The 6,004-nt window shown below is 45.4% G+C and overlaps 1 pseudogene; it reads right to left on the minus strand.

Annotated features, from left to right (window-relative positions):
- Positions 1-3,532: 3,532 nt before the first annotated feature.
- Positions 3,533-4,246, minus strand: LOC119506893 (annotated as a pseudogene).
- Positions 4,247-6,004: the final 1,758 nt, after the last annotated feature.

Raw genomic sequence — 6,004 nt, forward strand, 5'->3', positions numbered from 1 at the left:
TCTTGGTAAAATGTAAGCATATTTTAGATTTTGAAACATTGCCAAGTTGGTTTTGTTTTTATTTTATTTATTTATTTGTTTTTTATGGTTGAAGAAAAAGAGGAATCATCCCTTTGGGTGCACTGATTTTTGCTTTCAAATATATATCAGTGAAGGGAAATGGGTTGGTTGTATATGTGCTGCCAGAATAAAAACTTAAAAAACAAACAAGCATAGGACTATACGACAGTGAACCTTATTGTAAATGATGGACTACAGTTAATGGTACAACTATAAAAATGTTCTTTCACAAATTGTGATAAATGTAGCACAGTAATGCAAGGTGTTAATAATAGGGTAGAATATGGGAACTCTCTAATTTGTGCATGCTTTTTCTGTAAACCTACAACTTCTCTCATAAAATATATATATATAAATACAACAGTATTTGTGAGTCATAGTTTATGCACATTCTGTCCAAACATAAGTGTTGGTCTTTTCTCTTTATTCTGTTAATAGATGAAAAATAGTATTGAAATGATTTTTTTTTTTAAGATCTCACAGCTTTATTGAGCAATTCATGAATCAGACAGCATCCCATTCAGAAAGTAGAAGAGAGCTCCCCCGAGGGGATGGAAAGGGGAAGCTCAGAGAGGTCCACGACAAAATAAGTCAGAAAACGTTCTGATTGGCTGATGTTAAGTTTCTGTTTTATAAAGGCGAGGGGGTCCTCTTAAAAACTGGGGAGCAGATAGACATTGATTAGTATGTTATGCTTGTCCATTCTGATAAGTTCTCTCTACAGGACCAAATTAGTTTTATCACCAGGTGTTGCTTATCAGGGACCCTGTAGGGTGTGCTCCATTTTCTCAGAAAATCCCTGCAGGTCAATTGTTTTCGTCCTCTGGAAAAGTCCTTCTCAGAAAAGGATCTTCTCCTGACAATGTCCAATACAGGCAGCCATTTTATTTTACTTAAGAAAAGCCAACAAGAGAGAGTCTCTAGCAAGACAAAAGTCAGTCTTGTATAACCTAATTGTGGAAGTGACAGCCCATCACCTTTTCTGCATTCTCTTGGCTGAAGGTGAGTCACCAGGTCCAGTCCACACTCAAGGGTAGGGGATAATACAGGCTGAACAGCAGGAGGCTGGGACCATTTTTATTATCCAAAGACAAATAAAAAGAGCAGATGGATAAGCAAGATGAGAAAAGGATGCTTCCTTTACAGAGCGTATGTGCTGGCTAATAAATTCAAAATCTAGTGAGATGAATGCCTCAAATTAGCAATATTGCCAATACCCAGTGTTGACAAGGACATGGAGCAACTTGAATTCTCATACACTGCTGGTGGGAAAGTAAATTGGTACCACCACTTTGGAAAACTGCCTGGCTGCATCTGCTAAAGCTAACCATAGGTCTCCCCTACAACCCAGCAATTCCACCCTTGGGTATTTACCCAACAGTAATGAGCGTGTATTCCTCAAAAGACATGTACAAAAGTGTTCAGAGAAGTTTCTTTCATGGTAGTCAAAAAGTATGAACAACCCAAATGACCATCACCAGGTGATGGATGCATGCACAAACTGTGGTCTATCCATAAAACAGAATTACAGACAGATATGGCAATGCAAGAAATGTGTGTCACAGACAGAGTGGGGAATGAAACAAGCTAGACAGAACAGGGGACTCATTGGGACTCTGCATTCATATAGCGCTCAAGAACAGGCAGAACCAATGAAGGGTGATCGCAGCTGGTTTCAGAGTTGGGAAAATGACACCAGGAGAATCTGCCGGGTCAGATTCCACGTCCCCACACTAGGCCGGGCCGGGTCCAGCAGGAGGAAGATAGCCGGGGACACACAGACCCAGCAGGCCGAAGCTTGCTCTAGGGCTAGGGCACACCCACGCCCTAGCCCGGAGGGAGGCCTGGCTTTACCAAAGTAGTCTTAGTTTGCGAGGGATGCTATGACCAATATCACACACTGGGGCTGGGGGTGAGGTGGGGAGTTAAATAAGAGAATTTACTGTCTCAAGGTTTAGGAGGCTGGAAGTCCAAAATCAAGGCGTGAGCAGGCCAGGCTTTCTCTTGGAGCCTGGCATAGCCCTCCGTCTCCTGCTTTTGGGTCCTTCTGGCTGACTGCGTGGGAATCTCCTCTGCTGAGGACGAATGCCTGCTCCGATTCAAAGCGACCCACCTGAACAGGATCCTTGAAGATCCTATTTACAAACAAGTTCGTGATGTGTGTGTGTGTGTGTGTGTGTGTGTGTGTGTGTTAGGATGGGAACATGATTTTGTGGGGGGCATGATTAATTTACCACAGAGCTGAAGCTTGGGGGTGGACATTTTGCACTGGCCACTCCCAAAGACACTCTCAGAACCTCAGAGTAGGTCATGTGTTCCCCCTACCACCACCACCACCCTCCTGCTCAGACCTCAGGGGATGGCCGTGTATCCTGCTTCAGATTCCTAGGTTGGGACCTTCTCCCCCATCAGACTCCGCATTGCAGCACTGGGTGCGTTCCCCACCCCCTACCCCCTACCCCCTCACCCACTCTCACTCCCCACCCCTCCCACCCACCCCCTGACCCTCACGGTAGGGTCAGGTTTCCCCCACCAAACCCGAGGACAGGGCTGGGCCTCCCTTCAGACCCCAGGGCAAGTTCCTGGTCTCCACCTCCTGGGTGGGCTGTTCAGCGCCCCCCCACACTTCCCGTCCCCTGACACCCCCTCAATACGCTGTAAGCAGAGCTTTGTGGGGCACTTCCGGTGGGGCTCTTGCCCCGGGTCTCTCAGTGGGAGAGCGACCTTCTCACCGTGGGCACATGGTGTCAAGGAGAAACAGAACCCTTGCCTCTGTCTACTGCCAAGGCCTGGGACTGGTCAAGCCTGCAGGGCTTGGGAGCACAGACGGGGGAGCAGCGGGTGCATATGCATATGGCCAGGGACCGCCCCACAATGCACACGGAGCGCTGCCCCTGTCTCAGTTTCCCTATCTGGGAAATGGAGACAAAACCCGGGCATCCCCCTCTGGGCAGTTAAAGAAGTGAAGGAACACTCCAGAACGTTCTCAGGCACATACCGAAAGCGACGTCAGCTCCTGCCCTTCCTTCCCATGGACGGCAGCCAGGACTTTCTCTGAGCCTGTTTCCCCCTCTAAAGCAGGAGCCGCAGCAAGTTGCAGCCAGGAGGCTGCCATCTTGCCAGACTGTTGGGTGCATGTGGGGCCCCCGGTGTGCGCCAAGCCTGGGTGAAGCCCGCGAGCCAGGTCTCGAGACCTCATTTATTACCAGGATGCTCTGGCCGCCTCCCTCACAGGCACAGAGAGCGCGAGATGTGGGTGACTGGAAGAGGCTGACTTCCCGCGTAGCTCCCCCTCTTCCCTGCAGGGCCTGGGGTGGGGAGACCCCATCACTCTTCCTCCGGGGCTGGAGCTCCGAACCGGTCGCTGAAGGCTTGTACTGCCCGGTGAGAGTGAAGAAGGCTCCTTGGCGGGCGGACTCAGCGTGCTGGCTGAGGGTGCCGAGCAGGGGCGCTTCCTAGGGCAAGCGAGGGGCTACACGATGCTGGGGGGCAAGAGGGCAGCGGCCATCTTCTCCACCAAGAGGCCGTAGTTTTACTCCTCGTCGAGTTTGATGCTCAAGTCAGCAGAGACAAAGAAGGCCAGGGAGCTGCAACTCTTGCCCTCAAATCTGGGGTGCAGCAGGCAGGGAACCCCATCTATGGCCGAGATGCCGTGGAGGCTAGAGACCTGGTAGATGGAGTCGCTCCTCCGCATTGTGGGCGTCCCTGGGCCCTACTCGCAGGTATTCAAGCCCCGTCTTGGTCTTCTCACTCCAGCGTTTGTCATAAAAGGGCTGTGCCCGCAGTCCCCAGAGGCACCAGCTTCATATACCCGCGTTTCTTCTTGGACACAGAGGCCTTGGGGTCCAGGGAGTTGAAGACCCGGGAGAAGCCCGCCGGGAGGGAGCTGCTGACCACCAGACCCTGGATGTCGGCCACCACCTCCTCCTGTGGGTGCTCGAGGCTGCCCAGGAGGCTGAGACGCGGGAAGGAGCCAGATTTCCACGCCCCTAGATGGTGCCGAAGATCGCGCTGCGTCCCCGCGGTGAGGGCGCCGAGGCCGACGACCTGCCTGGCCCGCCAGCGGCAACGCGTGGGTCCCGGGACCCGGATCCACCTCCAAGCCGCCGCCGGAGCGGAGATTCCAGGCAAGAGGCTTCTGAAACGGTATTTTAATACATATATCTTTGACTATTAGGTAAATCATCTTTTCCTGTTTATTGGCTATAAAACAGTTGCCGTTTCTGTTCTTGCTCTAGATTCTCGAAGCTCAGTCCAGGAGACTTGCAAGAAAATGTCTGATATATTTTCATCTTTCGAATCTTTACTACAAACATTCACAAAGCTTTGTTTCCTCTTGACCACATTCTATCTAAATCAAATTCATTTTTGTCCAACAAAGTTTAGGAAGACGGCATGAAAATATCATTAATGTTAAAATACCAAACATTTTCTCGATAATTCTATGAAAGAAAGATAATTTTGAATGGGATTTTTTCTTATCTTGATAATGTGTTGCTATTCATTTTTCTTGGAGCCATTTTTTTCCCCCTGATGTATACAGTTTTTCTCCTGCAGTGATAAAACCACCATTTTGCTAATGGTTAAATACATATCTCCCATGGTCATTTGCTTTGCTTTGGTTCCTTGACCTTTTCCTTCAGCTGTGCAAACTTCTTTTCAAACGATTCTTTTTAAACATATCCACTAGCTTTTAACAATTAAATTTGCAAGGAACCCAATAAGCCCTCTCTCTAATTGCTTTTCATCACCGGCCTGCTTGTTGTTTGAGTCTGCTGATTTGTGTGTGTCCAGAATGCCTTATCATGCTTGTTATCAGTTGTTACTTTGGCAAGATCTTTATTATTTCTAAATTGCACAAATTTCTTTTCATTTTTCTTGTTAAAGAAAGATTTTTTGAAAATGACTTCCGTGTTACAGGCATTTTAGAGACATAATTAATTTCATGCTTGTCCTCGTTTATTAGCAAACTTACTTTTTTTTTGTATTTCCTTCCCCTGATATATTTATTAACACTCTACTGATTAGTGTTAATCCTTTATATTATTAGAATATGTGCTTACTTGCAAATAACATATCTTTTCAACCAGTCTTGTCTCTTATCTGGTATGTTCGTTTTGCTTCCTTGTTATCCTCTCATTTCCCACACAAATTTTATTTGTCAGAAAATCTTTTAGTAGTATGTAATCAGCCACTTGTTTTACAGAGTCCTCCTTTGTAGAGGAGTTAACTGATATGCTGGGCTTTAATTAAAATCTCTTAGATGTGTCTTCTGTTCCTTTTGATTTTAATACATTTTTTTTCTCTGAATTCTTGGATTATTTGAAATTATTTTCGTGTGTTATTATATAGTCAAATATATTGAACTGGAGTTAGCAAGTTTTTGCACCCATATCAGCAGTGTTCTACAAAACACTTATTTGTATTTCATCAATAAACATCTCTTAAAAATCCTTAAAAAAAAAAAAGGCTTAAGACATTGTCGTCAACCTCTTTTGTATTACATAAGAATCAAAGATTTAACATTAAGGACTATTGTAGGAATAAGATGATTTATTCTGAGAATTATTTGGATTTTGGGATTTTTTCTTTGTGTGACAACTTCTGCTTAAGTAGTTATTAGCGAAAAACTTGAGCCAACATATTGAAATGGAAAAAGCATGAAATATGTTTTTAAATTTTTGAGTGTTAGCACTGCTATTTACTGGCTATGATCTTGGATGGGTTATAGTATCCTCATCTGTAAAATGGTGATACGAGGAGTCATTTTTGGAGTAAAATAAGATATCATTGAAAGAACTATGTAAATTATAATACACCCTACAGATACTCATCTTTATTAAAACTCTCTTTGTTCATGTAGGATATTAGAAATTAAATGATGTTAATTGATTTACAGGTAAAGGTTTGATCTGGGGGAAAATATAAATTAAAATAGGACGAG

The sequence above is a fragment of the Choloepus didactylus genome, chromosome 12 (assembly GCF_015220235.1).
Source record: "Choloepus didactylus isolate mChoDid1 chromosome 12, mChoDid1.pri, whole genome shotgun sequence".
NCBI classification, from domain to species: domain Eukaryota; kingdom Metazoa; phylum Chordata; class Mammalia; order Pilosa; family Megalonychidae; genus Choloepus; species Choloepus didactylus.